The following is a 20,952-nucleotide window of genomic DNA, read 5'->3' as shown; positions in this document are numbered from 1 at the left end:
TCCTCCTGGTAACAACAGACAGCACACTTCTTGTTTTACCAACACTGACAACCCAGCAGGGAGCCCAACAACCAAGCACTGCCAAGCAGGCCGCCTCTCAACCAAGCACTGTGGCCGCCACTACTGTATAACACAATACAGTCAAGGGCAACGGAACGACAAAAGGAAAAATAAATTGGACGGCTTTATGGAAATTAAAAGTTATGTAAATCACAGCCGACTGCAAGGCCTCGCGCACAACCACAAGGCGGGCGAAGGAACGCAATACTGCATTTAAATGAGCAGGGAATAATAAACATGTAACAACCCAGTAGCCTGTACCACCTCGTTGACACAAGGTCAAATAGTGGTTTAGACAACACATGGCGGAGGTTTAGGAACCTCTCACAGTAAAATCGCTGATCGGTCATATCAGTTATAACTTATGTCTTTCTCTATTTCAGCAACACAACTTTAAAAGGTTGAGTACAAAGGAAGGAGTGACAGAGTGGCTGGTAAGACAATCACTGGCTGGAGAAGGGCTAATGTAGTATGGTTGTGTGTAGCACCGTTCCACATGAACACACTGACATCCTATGGTGAATAAGGGTAACTTCAACAGTACCATCTGAAACAGTAGGCATCATTGTATTACACAAATGCTGAAAATAGGCAGTGCTTTATTGTTCAATTTTTAAAAAATGGGAAACATTTCACTTCCCTTAAAAAACAAAGAATAATGGTATTGAAAGAAAGAAGAGGATGGTTTGCAAGACATCTCCATATGCATTTATTCATTCAGCAGATGCTCATATAGCAGACGTTCCACTTCCAGAGCAATCTTAATGTCACTAATTATAGATAGATAAAAAACATACATGTATATTTTAATAATATATTCCAGTGCTTTAAATGCAGACAGCACACTTGTTGTTTTACCAACACTGACAACCTAGAAGGTGCTCACAGGTAGGAAGTCCAGTGTTCCACCACATGGCATTAAGGATAGGCGATCCTTGTTCCATACAGTTCATAACACTTCTCTCATCCCATTGGGTAAGGTTAAGTCCTCATTGGCAGGTGTTGGTACAGCACTGGTTTTTCTTTAAGGCAACAGGGCAGAAGTCAACAGTATCAGAAGTCAGTTAGATCCCAAATGGGATCTCCATGTAGCAAAACTCAAACTCCTTCACCTCCTATTGGCTGGATGCTACCTTGATACGGTGGAGCTGGACTGTGATTGGCTAGAGGTGGTGGTGGCGGCACTCAGCTGGGAGAAGCCACTGTGACTGGACTCCAGACTGGTCATAGAGCCCCTAGACAGACAGGCAGGCAGACAATAGATTAAATATCCATCAAACACCTTTTCTTAGAACACTGCTTCCCTAAGAATCTTTATAGACACCCTTAGAAATTATCACAAATACATTTTCCCCACACAACTACACACTGCCTAAAAAACAAGCTGGCCTAAAACATTTACTCACTGACATGCAGCAGCCCTACACACTAAGCATCACCATAACAATACACTGTGTTATACAGTATAGTATAGTGAATGGTGACTGACCTGAAGTCTTCGGAGCCCAGCACCTCGGTGTAGAACATGACCTTACACTTGTGGGAGGAGACCTGCAGGGAGGCCAGCACGTCATCCACCCGGGGCAGGCTGGAGGTAGAGCAGGCCGGGGAGCAATGGAACCGCCATTGGAGGATGTAGAACCCGGGCCACCGCGTCACATGGGAGCCCTGGGGAGAGGAGGAGGGGACAGGTGAGGTCGAGGGTCAGAGGCAGCATTTCCATTCAAAACGCAGGCTATAGGTAATAGCACATTCAATATTGAAATGAGACTTTATGTAATAGAAACCCATTAGAATTCCCTCACATGTAGGCAAATACTTTTGAAGGCATTGGTCCACTGCCGAATGACACTACATAGAAGTGACTGCAATGATTATTGAGCTACGCAAGGAGGAAGAAGGATAGCCTGCAAATTGAAAGTCAGCTCCTTGCATATCTCCCTCTGTTCCTCTGGCTACTGGACCAGGCATTAGATTAGAAGAGGGAAGCTAAATGACTTCATCTAAATTCTCCTCCTTGGTGGACTTGTATGACATCTCTGTAAATGGTCTATTAGAGAGAATCATCTAGAAAAATGTAATAAAACACTTGAATATTTATCCTCTGTATTCACACAGCTTTGTCTGTTAGACTCACTGGCACGGGAAACTTTGTGGGACGGTACCAGTTGATAAAATGTTACAAGTTTGCTAGTGAGAGTGTGAACTGAAGACAGACAGCTGGAGTAGACAGATGATGGGATTGAAAGACAACCTGAACCAACTTCCATGCGTTGCAATGTTTTTATTTGTCAGCTTTTAGAGAGAGATATCTATATATATCTCTAAATAAAAAACGTCCAAAAGCCAGTAATTACCAGCAAACAGAAACACTGCATAGGGATGAAGAGACAAGATATGAGCACTGCACAGAACTCCCATTGACATCAGTGGATGTTTCAGTTACACTCACATCTTAGGATTCAGCCCTAAGGTTGGTGGTTAGTCTCCGTAGTGTAGTGGTTATCACATTCGCCTCACACACAAAAGGTCCCTGGGTTGAAACCAGGCTTTTTTTTTTTTTACCTGAACACTCTCTCCCTCCTTGCAGGTGAGTGCTGTCTCCACCATGCTGTAGTCTTGCCCCAGAATCCAGGATCTGTCAATCAGCTGCATGTTGTTGGTGGCTGGCGACACGATGCTGCCGTGGGCCCCCTGGACGTCCCTCTTGGGGGCTGGGGCGCCCTCCTGGAGTGGTAGATGTTGAAGATGACATCCCCTTTACACACGTCAAAGTCCCAGGTGATCACAGAAGAGGACTCGGAGATTTCGATCAGCAGCTGGAACAGGATCGGTAGTGAGTGAACACAGTAGGACAAAACTACAGACAAATGATCATTGTGGGTTTTTACAGCTTTTTGCTGTAACGTTGTATTTCTCCACTAGAGGGAGCAACCTAACCCACTGTTTAAGTGCAGTCAACTGAGAAGCTGGAAAACACATACTGTAGTTACTGTTTAGATCAGGTTACCTCATGTGGGGCCCCTTTGAAGACACTGGCAGTCTTGTAGATGGTGTCTGTCCACAGCCGCAGCTCCTCACTTTCCAGCGCCTCTGCTGTCCTGTACAGAGATTTGGGGACCATACCTCCTTCAGGGATCTCACACTGAATATGACATGACAGAGGACACAAGAGACACAATCAGCCCCCAGTTCTATCAGCACACACAGCTAGGAAAATGTTTAACAAGATGACCGACAGTTAACTATATTATGTATTAGCAGCATTAGTCCATATGAATTCATATGCATGTAGAAGGGTACTGTCTACAACAGCCAGATGAGACTCCGGTCCGACAGACAGACTCACCAGGCAGTCTCCTCCCAGGAAGTCAGGGATGACCTCTCTATCGATGTAGTCCACCAGACCTCCAGGCCCCTGGTAGTCATTCGCAGCATACACCAGGAACTTCTTCCTGGTGTTCTCGTCAATGAATGGACTGACCTGAGAAGACACTCAGGGTCAAAGGTAGTCTCATATCTTTTCTCTGCACATGCAATTGAATACAACTGAACGCGATCGATCGAGAGAGAAAGCACTGTACAATGTAATGTACACTACAATGTGTGATGTTAAAGGCTCTCACCAGGGTCCAGAGCACAGGGAAGACCCGTGGAGCCCTCAGTATGAGCAGACATCCCAGGGTCTCTGGGTAGTTGGCCTCCACCACCTCTATGATCCTCAGCAGGGCTTTAACCCCCGGACGCCACAGGTGACGCATGTTTAACCCCTCCAGGTCCACCAGGCACGTCCAGCAGCTGAGACAGGAGGGTTATAGGACATACTGAATACATACTGCATTCAGGGATGAGAGACATAAGAGGAGTGAGTGTGAAATGGTAGCTACCTGATGGGTCGGCCAAAGACTCTGGTGTTCTCTTCACAACGCCTCAGACCTTCCTCGTTGATGGACAGGACCTGGGGGAGAGTGAAGAGGTGAGAGGTAAGGGGAAGGGAGACCATTTGCGTATAGTATGTGTTTATGTGTGTGTTTATACCCAGCATCTGGATGTGTGTGTGTGTGTGTGTGTGTGTGTGTGTGTCATACTCACTTGTCTCAGAAGGGACTCCTCGCCCAAGGCGCGTACTAAACCCTTGGTATCCATTTGACCGAGTCGCAGAATATACAGAGGGCGTCCATCTATAGACAGACGAGGACAAACACGTGACCTCACTGTTAAAGCTACGGAGGATCAGTAATGATCATGACATTAAACAGACGCAGACAGTATTCAGTTAAATCAATAGAGAAACAGAGTCAGATTGTGTTGACCATAATCACATCTACAGTATATCCATTTACAACTCACATTAAAGTCATTCATGTAAATATAGGCATTTTACAACCAGCTGTATTTGCTTTTAGGTGGGGGTTATTGTTATTATGGTTACTATGGGCCACTTCCTGGTCCTAGATGTCCGATTATCTCCATTTAGCTGATAGCCAATGGGTAATTTCCTCTGCCCAGACGTTTCTGACACATGCCAGATCTTACAATGCCTGGACAGGTATTTTACATCTCTGCTAACCACATCATATGCTATAGCAATCTGTCAGTTGCTGACACAGCAGGAGAAAGCTACCAACAGCTGCCTGTCTGACTCATGCCCACAGACTGGGAGATTTCCCTTGACACATAGTAGGCAGGTTGACCCAGGTTTATAGGAATATAAAAACCTTGTGGCAGAGTAATGGAAACAGCAGCTGTAGGAGAAACGTTCTAAAGATCAACAACATTGTATTATCTGTTGGACAGGGGCGGATTTTTATTTTGTCCAACATTCTTTATTGTGACAAATGATGGAAACGGTGCTTTCGAATAAATAAATGATTGCCCAATCATTTTGACAGTTCGCAGGTCATGTGACATCATCATGTAACTATAAAGCTCCACTCCACATGTAATTCTAAATGCCTACTGCTTGCTAAATCAAAATGTTCAACTATACAAGTAATGTTTCTTTGCAGGACAAGGATTGCCCTGACTTTCAAGAATGCCTGAATTGCTTTGCCTTTGCCCTTCTGGTTGTTTCACCATCCAACTACTTCTGAGCTAAATGAGTGCAAGTTTCACCATGGCACAGTCCGTGGCATACATCGGCACATGAGAAATGTTTGTCATTTCTTGCATTCTATCCATGCTGACTTTTGCAAGCTACCTGAGACATGAAACGGATCGGTGGGAGTGAGCATACAGGCTTATTAATGCACAATTTGCCAAAATTGATAATGAAAACACTTCAATCACTTAACTTTGTGTTCAACACTTGGTTTTTGAAAAAAAAAAAACATTTTATTTTTTAGGTGTGACGTCATTACATCCAGCTGTTTTTATCAACACAAAACAGTTCAACAGAAATGCACCATAGCAGGCAATTGTTCCAACTATTTTTTATGCAAAATGTTTAAAAAAATAAACTACAAATAATCACTGGACAAGTTAATGGAAACATAGCTAGTGATGCCACTTCCAGAGAAGCAACCAGACATTACAGTTAGTCATTACCAATACATGTAAGAGCTGGGATACATTCACTAGAAACCAAGCGGAAGAAAACATTGTGAAACTGGTGGTGCAGTACTTCCTGAATTTGTGCAACAAGAACACTACTTTCCCATTTCAAAATATATTTTCATCTTCTGTCTGTGCCCGTTGAACACAACCCTGCCGTTAAAACTCTATCCTGCTCCGAGAGGTACATACCTCTGTCGTGGTGGTGCCAGCCCCCGGTGTAGTAATCGTGTAGCAGCTGAGGTCTCTCCCAGGAGTCCAGCAGGAAGTCCACCTGGTGCTGCTTCCTCCAGGAGAGCGACTGACACAGGATCTCCCGGGCCTTCTCCAGGTTAAAGTCCCGGGCCCGCAGGAAACGCAGCACGTGCTGGTCCTTAGGGATCTAAGGGAGGGAGCGGAGATTGTGTTTATTCAGATGTTGTGGTGTGTGAGAGTCAGATGTGAGTGTTACTTACATCTATGTTCTTTGGATTCAAGTTTTGCTCTTGTTTGCAACTATTTGAGTCAGAGTTTGAGTGTTAGGTGTGTTCATACACGTGTCCAACCTTGCCCTTGTGGGTCTCCTGCAGCCACTGGCGTAGTCTTATTAGACAGCTCTCCTGCAGCGGCGTCAGGTCTCCTAGGTAACGCCTGATGTAGTCTGCATCCAACTTGTCTGCAATCGAAACACAGACACAGTCAATTCACACACATATCCAAATGCATAACCACAGTCTACCAGCCCAATGCAGCCCAAGGCAAGGCCAGAATGTTTGCTTTCAGAGCCAGTGGAATGGGATTGGGACTTCAGCCGTGACAGATCCCTCAGATTGTGTGTGTTTATTATTGTGTTGATTCGGACTCGGAACACGGACCATCTGGGGAGCCAGCCGGTAGATCTGTGGGGCTGGCAGTGGGTGGGGGGGCCTGAGGGGGGCTCCAGCGGGGGACGTGGGTCACCCCCTCATCCTCCAACTCCTTCAGGTAATACTCTATGATCTCTTTGCCCTGGAGGACAGAGCACATGACTGCATAAGGACAGTACAGGTAGCGAGTGTAATGAGCAAACACTGTGAGCAAATACTGCAGGTTTGTTTAGACATGCGCCTGGCCGCATACGAGCACACCCCATTGTGTGACAAAGCTGAGCAGGATATATGGCCCAACGAGCAAATGTCAGAAGATCCTGGTTAACACACTCAGTTTACACAGAGCTGCCAGACTGGATCACAGAAGGCCTGAAAATAGACTGTACAAGCATGCTCATGTAACACTGGGTCTGTATGGGGGAGCAGCATGCTGGATGATGATGGTATATCCTATAGCCTCATCCATCCCCCACACTGACATGTATACTGTACTCACATGGTCACAGACTGACACATGAACACACCTTTTTAATACTGTTGGCATATTGCTTCATGGCTAGCTTCTCAGCTGCGTTCTCAAAGCCAAAGAAGGACTTGATGTCCAGACTGGCTGTCTGCTCGAAACACGTCCACTCCTCATTCTCTGGGTGAACCTGTGGAGGAAGCACAACTCATCACAAAACAGACGCCAAATGGATGAACCTTTTACACTGGTGGGAATTGGCCTATATGGACAGGGCTAAATTGAAATGTTTCTTACAGAAGAAACATGAAAAGCATAGGCGTAAGCATGGTAGCAATTGAAAGGGAACAGTTTGGAGAATATGGGAAATTGTTAGGCCACAAACATTATACATTTACTATATTTTTCGGCACATTTGTTGATCAAATCTGTAAATACTCTGGATACATTCAGTAACATGATGAGACTATTCCTGGAAAATGTGGGTTGGTGCAACATAAGAGGAAAAAAGTGACAAGGGTTTGAGTGGGAGGGCTAACTGTCTCCAAGCAGCCACACACCTCTCCACAGTGTGCAGTCCCTACGTAACTTCCATGCACTTAAGACTCAAATAACAGTCCTCAACTATGAGGCGCTTTATTTTGGCTCTCTTGTAGTGGTTATGTAAGGAACACAACCCTGTATTCCTACAATCACAATGACTGTTGTTGCTTACACAATTCAAAATGACCCATTATAAATCGCAATCTGGGTCAGATGGGCATCGATTGAAAGCTTGTTCTATTGCCACCATGACAAGCTAAGTTATAAAATAGGATTTTACAGTGTTAGGCTTTCACAGGGTAATTCAAAGAAACAGATGGTGATTTTGGTGCGAATAGAAAGGAGTGCATTAACGTACACGTTCCACTGAGACAAACACCGTCTCATTCTGTTCAGAACAACCAGGGTATGATGCCATGTCATCTGGTAACGTTACATCAAACATAGTGATCATAAACACTGACACTGTAAATGACATGAGTTTTATGTTTGGAAATGTGATGATCACATTCGGACTCACGTGTGTTTGACTTGTATGACATCAAAGTGGTATTTATTACCATCTTCAACGTCTCATCTTTAAAAATACATAGAGTCCTCTTAATTTACAGCATTTTCCTCACTCAGGCAACTAAACATTTACACAAGTTGTCCAATTATCAGGAGGGATGGGGGCAACTTCCTGTCGCGTGCTGTGCTCAAGTTCAAAACCCATTCTGAGCTGTGAAGTTCAGAGCCTGAGCTCTGTCATTAATAGGCACTTATCAGTCCCCAAAGCTGACTTTTTCAACCTATATATGGGTACAAGTGGAAAGGCTTACAAACCCTGTTGCAATGATAAGAGAGTATGGCTGCATTTACACAGACAGCTCAAATCTAATATATTATAATCACTAATAGCCTTCACACATTTAAGAAAATAAAGAGCGTCAAACACACACAACTACTATATTTTGCTAGTCTTTTGACCAATCAGATCAGCTCTGAAAAAGATAATGTGCAAAGACCTGATATGATTGGTCAAAAGACCAATGAGTGTACAAAAGATCAGAATTAGTCTGCCTGTGTAAAACGCAGCCCATGTAACCGATGATTATTATAGTTGTGGGGCACACCGTGTAGTTGCAGATCTCATGGACGATGACTCTGTTGGAGAAGGTCTCGTTGACGACCTCTATGTGCAGCGCCCTCTCCCTGCGGTCCAGAGTGTTCTTATGGATGAAGTACAGGTAGTCCACACCAGCCATCTAGACACACACAGTAGACCACGGTCAATCAACTCTGGACAACACTACCACAACACCCCCCCTACCGGGATATTCAGGTCTGTGGGGAAATAACTACTAATAGCCTTCACATTAGAAAATAAGAGAATCAAACAGACACTATTATACATTGATAACTTGAGTAGCTTCACTGCTCAAGAGAAAGGTGAAAGGTTAAAGGTAAGATACCCTTTTGAACAGCCGGGGGGCATCTGCCTCCACCTTACAGCGCCTCTCAATGAACACAGTGGCTCCGTCATCACTGTGCTCCTCCTTCACCACCTCACTGTCCACAAAGATGGGGATCAGGGGGCAGTTTGGAAACCTCCGCACATAGGCCTAATGGGAGAGAGGGAAGGAGGAAGAAAATATGCAATATTACTTACATGATGAAAACAAAACGCAATCCATGACATACAGTGAAAGTATTATAATCACTTTGATAAAAAAAAGGCCACAGTTACTGTTTTTGTTTCCATGGCGAAGCAGCAGAGGTGGGGGGAGTTGCGCATCAAGGTCAAATAAATTGCATTACAAGCTGCTGTCCTATCACACCTGCAATTACGTCTGACAGAAAAACAGCCTGCGTTGTATGCAGAAACGTCTTTGTTGTTGTGATATTGCAAACGGACGTGGCAGTTTCACCATTAAGCAGTCATCTGGCAAGGACAGGGTCTTTTATACAAGAATGACTGTAGAGTCTGAATGGTTTGAGTTACAAACTATTAAAAGCTATATATGAAAAGCTGAGACTCTCAAACATGTTTTGCCCTATGACTCTCACAAGCTGCACAAGAGTCGTTTAGAAGGTAAAGGGTTCTTCTACATAGCAGATCCCAGTACATTTATTTTCATTTAACCTTTATTTGACGGCCTCCACCGGCCTAAACCAGCCAACGCTGGGCCAATTGTGCGCCGCCCTATGGGACTCCCAATCACGGCCAGATGTGATACAGCCTGGAATCAAACCAGGGTCTGTAGTGACACCTCCAGCACTCCAGCAGTGCCTTAGACTGCTGCGCCACCCAGTGGCTGCGGCAGCCCAGTGTCTACATAGTGTCTATAAAACTGTAATAAGTTCACAGTATTGCTGTCCAACTCCAGACTCCACACAGTTGTCAGTGATAATCATGATAATCAGGATCAGGATAATCATTTAAGTGCGCAAAAAAACATTCTGTATGTACATCAAATTCATTTGATCAGGTGTTTGTTTTTGGCGGACCTTATCGTCCCCAACGATGAAATTGTGGAGTTTGGATCGGTCTCTGTCCAGCCGTCTGTACGTACGTTAGACACACGCGATCTCGACAGCATTGGCCCGATGTTGACTAAACTTGGGTGAATGATGCAGCATTTACTATGCAATTCGTGGTGGACAACATGTTTACTGTTGCTTTGTTATTGACATTCGTCAATAAATCTCATGAATGCAACTGTTTATTTAAAATTGTTTAGTGTTCCACTTGTATCCCTGGTTGTCCTGAAAAGAAAATGGTAAAACACTTGACTGTGAGGTTAAATATAAGGGCTGGACATGCAGATCAATGAAAGTCAGATAAACAAAAAGCTGATTTTTGCTGGAATCTGATAGGGTGAAACCCCAAATTAGCACAATGGTGCAGAGTACACGGAGATCAATCTGCTGACACACACATAAAACACCCACCCTGTTCAGAGTCACCATCTAGGTTTCCATCCAATTGGCGACAGATTTTCATGCAATTATTAGAATAGAACATTTCCCACCAGTGGTGTTTCCATCAAACTGACTTGTTGCGGATAAAAATCAGTGTGTGACGACATGGTGCACAAAACATGTAGGTTTAATGTACCAAATAAGTTCAATGGGTTTCCATGGCATTTTCTACTCTGGCTATAGTTTTGTCACAAAAACTGTTCAATGAGCAGGAGGGATGGGGGCAATTTATTAAATAGAAAATGTGCCAACTCTGGTCATGACACGTGCGCTCTAGCCAACAGCTCACAGATACAGTGAGGGTAGTCTAGTCTACAGGATGAGTTTACTATGGATAAACACCAGTCTAGCCAACAACTCACATTTACAGTGAAAGTAGTCTACATGATGAGTTTACTATGGATAAACACCAGTCGAGCCAACAGCTCACAGATACAGTGAGGGTCGTCTAGTCTACAGGATGAGTTTACTATGGATAAGACCGAGAATATGTATACTTGTCAAATGGCAGTCAAGCATCGATCATGTCACCAGAATAAGACCCTCAATATTTATTGGCGAGGAGCATCAAGTTATTCACTGTGCACTTTCACCACCCTGTGAAGTTCATCATAACTTACTTAATTTGTAGCCTAATAAACTGCATGGTTTCCCGAGTCGTAGTGGGAGGACCACATACCATAACATGGTGTGACTCCAATTTGATGGTTATTTCATAAATATTTACGCATAATTAATTTTACCGATACAAAAAGATCCCAACAAACAAATGATCTGGAGGCATTTATAAAATTGGACCAGTACTTCCTGTTTCCATCACAACGTGGTTAATGACAGTGCAACAGTGCAAGTCTTTATGGATCAAACAAAGCTGGTGTGCAGTCTGATCGATAAAATGACGAGGCACGAAGACATCATCCGTGAATATTGATTGAATAACATGACAGAAGGATATACATTTGACTACAGTTACACAACCAAGACATGTAACTACTATCTTCCAATGCTTGGGAACATAAGATACGGAGTCCATTTCCTTCTTCCCCATTACCAAGCCAAAACACTAAAGTAGTATATAGGCTTCAGTGCATAAACCAAGAAGCTTACATTTAGATAGTTGGGTGCATTGTCCATCGTCTCTAACAGTACCTGCATTCAGAAAACCAAACTGCCTCAGACGTTCTGAGCCTAAAAGGATATTCTAAATATTTAGGCCTAAATCTTGCTTTAGGATAGATAAAACATACCCATTATTTTGTGTCTGGATTTTGTGTTATTAGCCAACGATACTGGCTTCTTGTTAAGGCTAGGGCTGATTTCAAGGTTTTACTGGTAACCTACAATGCATTACACGGACTTGCTCCTACCCATTTGGTCCTGTTGTACATACCTAGATGTATGCGACATTCACAAGACACAGGCCTCCTTATTGTTCATAGAAGTCCTAAGCAAACAGTTGGAGGCAGGGCTTTCTCCTATAGAGCTCCATTTTTATGGAATGGTCTACCGATCCATGTGAGAGACTCAGACTGAGTTTCAACCTTTACATCTTTACTGAACACTCATCTCTTCAGTAGGTCCCTATGATTGAGTGTAGTCTGGCCCAGGGGTGAGAAGGTGAACTGCAAGGCACTGGCGTGGCGAACCACCCTTGCTGTCTCTGCCTGGCTGACTCCCCTCTCTCCAATGGGATTCTCTGCTTATATTGCGGGGGCTGAGTCACTGGTTTGCTCGTCTCCCATGCCGTCCCTAGGTAGGGTGCATTGTGCCAGGCTTTTTACACTCTACCCTACTTGAGTGGGTTGAGTTACTAAAGTGATCTTCCTGTCCGGATCTTCCTGTTTTGCGCCCCCTCAGGCTCGGGCGGTGTGGGAGATCTTCGTGGGCTATACTCTGCCTTGTCTCAGGGCAGTAAGTTAGTGGTCTGTTGATATACCTCTAGTGGTGTGGGGGTTATGCTTTGACAAAGTGGGTGGGGTTATATCCTGCCTGGTTGGACCTGTCTGGGGATAACTTTGGAGGCCTCCCGGGTGGCGCAGTGGTTAAGGGCGCTGTACTGCAGCGCCAGCTGTGCCACCAGAGACTCTGGGTTCGCGCCCAGGCTGTCGTAACCGGCAGCGACCAGGAGGTTCGTGGGGCTACGCATAATTGGCCTAGCGTCATCCAGGTTAGGAAGGGTTTGGCCGGTAGGGATATCCTTGTCTCATCGCGCACCAGCGACTCCTGTGGCAGGCCGGGCGCAGTGCACGCTAACCAAGGTTGCAAGGTGCACGGTGTTTCCTCCGACACATTGGTGCGGCTGGCATCCGGGTTGGATGCGCGCTGTGTTAAGAAGCAGTGCGGCTTGGTTGGGTTGTGTATCGGAGGACGCATGACTTTCAACCTTCCGTCTCTCCCGAGCCCATATGGGAGTTGTAGCAATGAGACAAGATAGTAGCTACTAACAATTGGATACCACGAAATTGGGGAGAATAAGGGGTAAAATTCAACAACAACAAAAACTAATAATAACTTTGGATGGGTGCCAGTGTCCCTCCCCTGACCCCCCCCCGTCTCAGTCTCCAGTATCTATGCTGTAATAGTCTATATGCCAGGAAGCTAGGGTCAGTCTGTCCTAATTGGTGTACTGTGTGATCTTAGACATGATACCTCTAAAGCCCCCCTCACCAAAATCAGCCACACCTCAAAACAAGATATGCTATCAACAGCAAGCTGAAATTAGCCATTTACAATTCCCCACATGGCAGCTTGTCATTCTTGCTAACAAATCTGGCCATCCAGAATCACAACAACACGCTGACTTCTGCCCCACGGATGCGCGCACATCGTTTTCGTGACGTTGACAGCTAACCTATCTATGGAACCCTGACCTGTTCACCAGATGTGCTGCTGATCCAGTTTCTGCTGCTCTGCCTGCGGCTATGGAACCCTGACTTATTCACTTGTCATGCTACCTTGGAAACCTACTGTTTCCATCCTCTCTCTCCAGCACCGGCCACCCCTCAGAGCCTGGTTCCTCTCTAGGTTTCTTCCTAGGTTCCAGCCTTTCCTGGGAGTTTTCCCTAGCCACTGTGCTACATCTGCATTGCTTGATCTTTGGGGTTTTATTCTTATTCATTCCTTTACACTTTGTGTGTAAAAGGTAGTTGTGAAATTGTTAGATTGCTTGTTAGATATTATTGCATGGTCGGAACTAGAAGCACAAGCATTTCGCTACACACGCATTAACATCTACTAACCATGTGAAGGTGGCCAATAAAATGTTACTTGATTTTGATTTGAATATGAAAAACAAATCTGTTTACATAAACGTTCCCGAGAACGGAGGAATGTTGTCGTCAGTGATAAGCGGTAAACCAACATGCCAGGTTTGGTGTGATGATGGTGTCAGGACAGGAGTGATACTGTAATGGCTGTCAGTGGGCCAAACCAAGGATTAGTTAGTGGGATGTTCAGTCAGAGGACAGAGGAAGCCTCTAGTCTGGCTAGGCCCTCTATCTAGTGTGAACTGCTGTCATTAGAACAGCCTTTTTACAAACAGGCAGCCCAGCAACATTTAAATCAACTGACAATCTTTGAATTGCTGACAGTGTGTGAATGGAAGTAGAACAAAACATTCCCAGATATTTAACAGATGTTGCCGAGACTAGAACTGAGATAAGAACTGCTGGGGGTCAAAGGTTGGGTTTTTTGGTATTTGGTGAAGCAGAGCCACGGCTGCAGTTAGAGAAAGAGAAAGAACAGAGCACCTGACTTCCACTGTAATCAGGTTGCGTAACACAGGACACTTACAAAATAAACTATTTCAGTGTTTTTAACAAACTAAGCTTTTGTTCAGTAATGACCTTTTCCAGCGCTGGCCTTCTTATTATACAATGTAACTTGCGTCTGACTTAATAGATAACCCCAAAGAACAGGAAGTGGCACAGCGTCTCAAACAGAGCAGAAACAAGGTAAACAGATGCCAAGACAGAGCCAAGAGCTTAAATTCAAGAGTTTAGAAAATAAAAAAGTGGATATAAATTTTAAGATATAATGATTGCATTTTAATGGATTTTGGACCAAGCTATTCACCTTAAAACACAGTTAGGCCATGCACTGAACAGATGTTGGGGTTGATATGATATAAACAACCCTTCATACAGCGTGTTTTGTCTGAGTGAAATTGTACTAAGCCACAACTTCCCCCCCTCGGATGGAGTAGTCTTATCAGCCCTAACAGGGCAGACCAGTTGTGGCGGTAGGCCAGGCAGCAGACGGGCCCAAGCACAGCGAGGAGAGGCCTAATGACACCCAGGGCCTAGTTCAGAGAGCAGCCAGTCAACCACAGCTAAGCAGGAAGTCACAGTGGGAGCAGCAGACACAGACAGTACTATACAACTAGGCCCAGGGGAGAGACGAGAGAAGAAAGAAATGAGAGTAGAAATGATATGGAGGAGGAGCGTGACAGGAGAACTGCTTGTTCTGTGTCATCTGGGTGGCGCAGTGGTCTAGGGTAGTGGTCGAACGATTAATCGGAATGGCCGATTAAGTTAGTTTTCATAACAATCGGAAATCTGTAATTTTGGACGCCAATTTGGCCGATTATTTAACTAGGCAAGTCAGTTAAGAACACATTCTTATTTTCAATGACGGCCTAGGTACAGTGGGTTGACTGCCTTTTTCAGGGGAAGAAAGACAGATTTTACCTTGTCAGCTCGGGGATTCAATCTTGCAACCTTACAGTTACCTAGTCCAATGATCTAACCACCTGCCTCACGAGGAGCCTGCTTGTTACTCGAATGCAGTAAGAAGCCAAGGTAAGTTGCTAGCTAGCATTAAACTTATAAAAAAACAATCAATCAATCATAATCACTAGTTAACTACACATGGTTGATGATATTACTAGTTTATCTAGCGTGACCTGCTTTGCATATGATCAATGCGGTGCGCATTCGCGAAAAAGGACTGTCGTTGCTCCAACATGTACCTAAGTATAAACATCAATGCCTTTCTTAAAATCAATACACAGAAGTATATATTTTTAAACCTGCATATTTAGCTAAAATAAATCCAGGTTAGCAGGAAATATTAACCAGGTGAAACTTCTCTTGCGTTCATTGCACGCAGAGTCAGGGTATATGCAACAGTTTGGGCCGCCTGGCTCGTTGCAAACTAATTTGCCAGAATTTTACGTAATTATGACATAACATTGAAGGTTGTGCAATGTAACAGGAATATTTAGACTTGGAATGGTTCTGTATTTCACTGAAAGAATAAACGTTTTGTTTTCGAGATGATAGGTCATTAATATGGTTGAATCCGGAAACTAAGGCTCGTATTTCTGTGTGTTATTATGTTATAATTAAGTCTATGATTTGATATTTGATAGAGCAGTCGGAGTGGTGGTAGGCAGCAGCAGGCTCGTAAGCGTTCATTTAAACAGCACTTTCATGCATTTTGCCAGCAGCTCTTCACTGGGCTTCAAGCATTGCACTGTTTATGACTTCAAGCCTATCAACTCCCGAGATTAGGCTGGTGTAACTGATGTGAAATAGCTAGCTAGTTAGCCGGGTGCACGCTAATAGCGTTTCAAACATCACTCGCTCTGAGACTTGGAGTAGTTGTTCCCCTTGCTCTGCATGGGTAACGCTGTTTCGAGGGTGGCTGTTGTCGATGTGTTCCTGGTTCGAGCCCAGGTAGGAGCGAGGAGAGGGACGGAAGCTGTACTGTTACACTGGCAATACTAAAGTGCCTATAAGAACATCCAATAGTCAAATGTTAATGAAATACAAATGGTAGAGAGAGAAATAGTCCTATAATAACTACAACCTAAAACTTCTTACCTGGGAATATTGAAGAGTCATGTTAAAAAGGAACCACAAGCTTTCATATGTTCTCATGTTCTGAGCAAGGAACTTAAACGTTAGCTTTCTTACATGGCATATATTGCACTTTTACTTTCTTCTCCAACACTTTGTTTTTGCGTTATTTAATCCAAATTGAACTTGTTTCATTATTTATTTGAGGCTAAATTAATTTTATTGATGTATAATATTAAGTTAAAAGTAGTGGTCATTCAGTATTGTTGTAATTGTCATTAAAAAAAATGTTCATTTAAATGTTTTAAATTTGTTTTTGTTTTTTAATCGTCCAATTAATCGTTATCGGCTTTTTTTGGTCCTCCAAAAATTGGTATCGGCGTTGAAAAATCATAATCGGTCAACCTCTAGTCTAGGACACTTCATCGCAGTGCTAGCTCTGTCACCAGAGACCCTGGGTTCGAGCCCAGGCTCTGTCGCAGCCGGCCGCGACCGGGAGGTCCATGGGGCGACGCACAATTGGCCCAGCATCGTCCGGGTTTGGCCGGTAGGGATATCCTTGTCTCATCGCACACTAGCAACTCCTGTGGCGAGCAGGGCGCGTACGGGCTCGGGAGAGACAAAGGTTGAAAACCATGCGTCCTCCGAAACACAACCCAACCGCACTGCTTCTTAAGACAGCATCCAACCCGGAAGCCAGCCGCACCAATGTGCCGGAGGAAACACAGTGCCCCTGGCGACCTGGTTAGCGCGCACTGCGCGGAGTCGCCTCTTCACTGTTGACGTTGAGACTGGTGTTTTGCGGGTACTATTTAATGAAGCTGCGAGTTGAGGACTTTTGAGAAACAGATGTCTCACACTAGATACTCTAATGTACTCTTGCTCAGTTGTGCCCTGGGGCCTCCCACTCCTCTTTCTATTCTGGTTAGAGCCAGTTTGCGCTGTTCTGTGAAGGGAGTAGTACACAGCGTTGTACGAGATCTTCAGTTTCTTGGCAATTTCTCGCATGGAATTAGCATCCTTTCTCAGAACAAGAATAGACTGATGAGTTTCAGAAGAAAGTTATTTGTTTCTGGCCATTTTGAGCCTGTAATCAAATCCACAAATGCTGATGCTTCAGATAGTTAACTAGTCTAAAGAAGGCCAGTTGTGTTGCTTCTTTAAATCAGAACAACAGTTTTCAGCTGTGCTAACATAATTGCAAAAGGGTTTTCTAATGATCATATAGCCTTTTAAAATGATAAACTTGGATTAGCTAACACAACGTACGCACTATGTAGATATTAAAAATTTAAAAATAAAAAAATAAAAATGAAATCAGCCATTTCCAGCTCCGATAGTCATTTACAACATTAACAATGTCTACACTGTATTTCTGATCAATTTGATGTTATTTTAAAATGGGCAAAAAAAGTGATTTTCTTTCAAAAACAAGGACATTTCTAAGTGACCCCAAACTTTTGAACACCTGTTTGAACTTGAAATCAGTATAAAAGACAGCTGTCCACAACCTCAAACAGTCACACTCCAAACTCCACTATGGCTAAGACCAAAGAGCTGTCAAAGGACACCAGAAACAAAATTGTAGACCTGCACCAGGCTGGGAAGACTGAATCTGCAATAGGTAAGCAGCTTGGTTTGAAGAAATCAACTGTGGGAGCAATTATTAGGAAATGGAAGACATACTGATAATCTCCCTCAATCTGGGGCTCCACGCAAGATCTCACCCCGTGGGGTCAAAATGATCACAAGAACGGTGAGCAAAAATCCCAGAACCACACGGGGGGACCTAGTGAATGACCTACAGAGAGCTGGGACCAAAGTAACAAATCCTACCATCAGTAACACACTACGCCGCCAGGGACTCAAATCCTGCCGTGCCAGACGTGTCCCCCTGCTTAAGCCAGTACATGTCCAGGCCCGTCTGAAGAGAGCATTTGGATGATCCAGAAGAAGATTGGGAGAATGTCATATGGTCAGATGAAACCAAAATATAACTTTTTGGTAAAAACTCAACTCGTTGTGTTTGGAGGACAAAGAATGCTGACTTGTATCCAAAGAACACCATACCTACTGTGAAGCATGGGGGTGGAAACATCATGCTTTGGGACGATTTTTCTGCAAAGAGACCAGGACGACTGTTCCGTGTACAGGAAAGAATGAATGGGGCCATGTATCGTGAGCTTTTGAGTGAAAACCTCCTTCCATCAGCAAGGGCATTGAAGATGAAACTTGGCTGGGTCTTTCAGCATGACAATGATCCCAAACACACCTCACGGGCAACAAAGGAGTGGCTTTGTAAGAAGCATTTCAAGGTCCTGGAGTGGCCTAGCCAGTCTCCAGATCTCAACCCCATAGAAAATCTTTGGAGGGAGTTGAAAGTCCGTGTTGCCCAGCAACAGCCCCAAAACATCACTGCTCTAGAGGAGATCTGCATGGAGGAATGGGCCAAAATACCAGCAACAGTGTGTGAAAACCTAGTGAAGACAGTTGACCTCTGTCATTGCCAACAAAGGGTATATAACAAAGTATTGAGATAAACTTTTGTTATTGACCAAATACTTATTTATTTTCTACCATAATTTTCAAATAAATTCATTAAAAATCCTACAATGTGATTTTCTGGATTTCTTTTCCCATTTTGTCTGTCATAGTTGAAGTGTACCTATGATGAAAATTACAGACCTCTCATCTTTTTAAGTGGGAGAACTTGCACAATTGGTGGCTGACTAAATACTTTTTTGCCCCACTGTATGTATATGACATTGTGGATTGGTATATCTTCTATGACTTTTGCAACCATCTGCAGAACTACTCATGTACCAGTACATCTATGCAGTGGTGATCGGTGACTGAAATCAAGAATGATGTGTATTACAGCAGGGCAAGTGGAAAAGCTAATATATATGGTATTGCATTTAACAGAGAGCGTCGCTTTAGTCAAGGTGCCTGCAAAAATACTAAAGGCAAAAAGTTACTAATTAAATCGTACTCTTACAGTTTCATACTCAATAATAAATATGGTAGTGTGTTATCTGCTGCTACGACTAATTAGGTTGGGTGAACAGAAATACTGCAGACTGTGTTCTCAAAACAAAAAGGTGGATAAACAATGATCTCGCCAACAAAACACTAGAATATGACATACAGTGCCCAGGGACACTGTAATACAGTGTATAGAGATATATTGTATGAGATGTGATAGGTTTCTATGCAGTCAAACCACACTTTGTTCCTGCAGCACAAAACACTGGCAGTCTGACTGCCTGGGCGTCTGGGTCCATTTTGCACATGAGCACTGCAACCTCTCACAAGCATCCCACACTACCCACCCACACATATACGCATAGACAAAGCAGCAGCCTAAACACACAAATGTACATAACTTACCGCCATTATCAGCTCAAAGGGGTGTTTGTAGACCCTTACAGGTGACTGGTATTGTTGCACCATGGCTGTAGCTCAACCTCTGGCGATCTGCCCTAAAATGCACAATAGACAAACCCTAGTGTTAGTTAGAGATCACTTGACACAGCACTGAAGAACAGGAACTAACAAAACATCCTCTGCACATCATCATGAAGCAAAGGTCAGAGGAATGGGATTTGTAAAGACAACAAAGAGAAATGCTGGATCATCAGCTCTAAAACCAACTAGACAGCTGGCTTGATGCAAAACGCTTGATTGTCCTCAATTGCAAAGGCACTATTCTTTAGGTCATAAACTGTAGTAGCTGATTTGATTGGTTAACATGCTGATATCAACGGTAATCACAGGATGATGACCATAATGATACAATCAGCTACTGAGCCAGACCAAAATCATTTACCTAGCTGTGATTTGAGAAAAGTGGCATCTATCATCATCTAGGCTAAGCCTACAAACTCAGTGTCATTTTCTTAGTCCATTTTATACAGTGAACACCTGACACAGATACAGTACAGTACAGTAGACTAGCTGTAACTTGGACTTCAAAATAAAGAGTGGTTTTGATGGCATAGATTTCTAGTTATAAAAACAAAATGCACAAGAGTACATTAGCTACATTATCACACTTTCAGGAAATTCGCTTGTGCAATGACACGTTATTTCCACTAATTGAGTATATGCATAATTGTATTATAGATCATAACTATTGCAATCCACAACACTAGCTTGTTTGTTTCTCGATACGTAAGCGTAAGTTATGTAGGTTTCTTGACAACTTCATTTTGATGACAGTCAAATCGTCAACAAAAAATATTTAGAATGGTCGACATTTTCAGAACGAATTCTACTCCCTCAGACATTTGCGAAATGACTAGGCCTTACACGGCGGAAAAAAAATTACAAAAACTTACCAGATCGATGACTTTCGGAGATAAGTCACGTGAAGTTTGTCAGTAGACGATCTACTTATATTAAATCCATGGGACGCTCCAACAAATACGTAAATAAGGCAACTTTCTGAGACGGGTTTGATGTTGAATCCAAGGCAAGCGTCCGGCGTAGCTAACGCCGCCTCTTTTGACTACGTCACATACTTGTGTAACATATTGTCATGGAGCAGTGTGTTTTTCAAGTGAGGATAGGCATTACTGGGAATAAGCTAAGGTAACATTGTTGAAACCATTGACAGAAAAATAAAAGGTTGCAACATTGTATATGATGTCATGAATGAATGAAACCATCATAGTAGCTGAAGGAAATATACTGTGTGAACGGGTTACATTTGAAGAAA

At 43.6% G+C, this 20,952-nt stretch overlaps 1 pseudogene across 1 annotated transcript; it reads right to left on the bottom strand.

Annotated features, from left to right (window-relative positions):
* Positions 1–639: 639 nt before the first annotated feature.
* On the bottom strand, positions 640–20,741 carry LOC118365589 (SEC14-like protein 1; annotated as a pseudogene). Its single transcript, XR_008088713.1, has 16 exons — positions 20,573–20,741; positions 19,623–19,714; positions 8,922–9,071; positions 8,583–8,714; positions 6,986–7,114; positions 6,468–6,600; positions 6,159–6,268; positions 5,806–5,995; positions 4,153–4,241; positions 3,948–4,018; positions 3,687–3,858; positions 3,410–3,544; positions 3,071–3,205; positions 2,626–2,879; positions 1,550–1,728; positions 640–1,295 (listed from the first exon to the last, which is right to left on the bottom strand). The product of XR_008088713.1 is annotated as an SEC14-like protein 1 (transcript).
* Between the last annotated feature and the right edge of the window lie 211 nt (positions 20,742–20,952).

Source organism: Oncorhynchus keta, chromosome 32 (assembly GCF_023373465.1).
Source record: "Oncorhynchus keta strain PuntledgeMale-10-30-2019 chromosome 32, Oket_V2, whole genome shotgun sequence".
Taxonomy (NCBI): Eukaryota; Metazoa; Chordata; class Actinopteri; order Salmoniformes; family Salmonidae; genus Oncorhynchus; species Oncorhynchus keta.
This window is presented reverse-complemented; position numbering and strand designations above follow the sequence as displayed.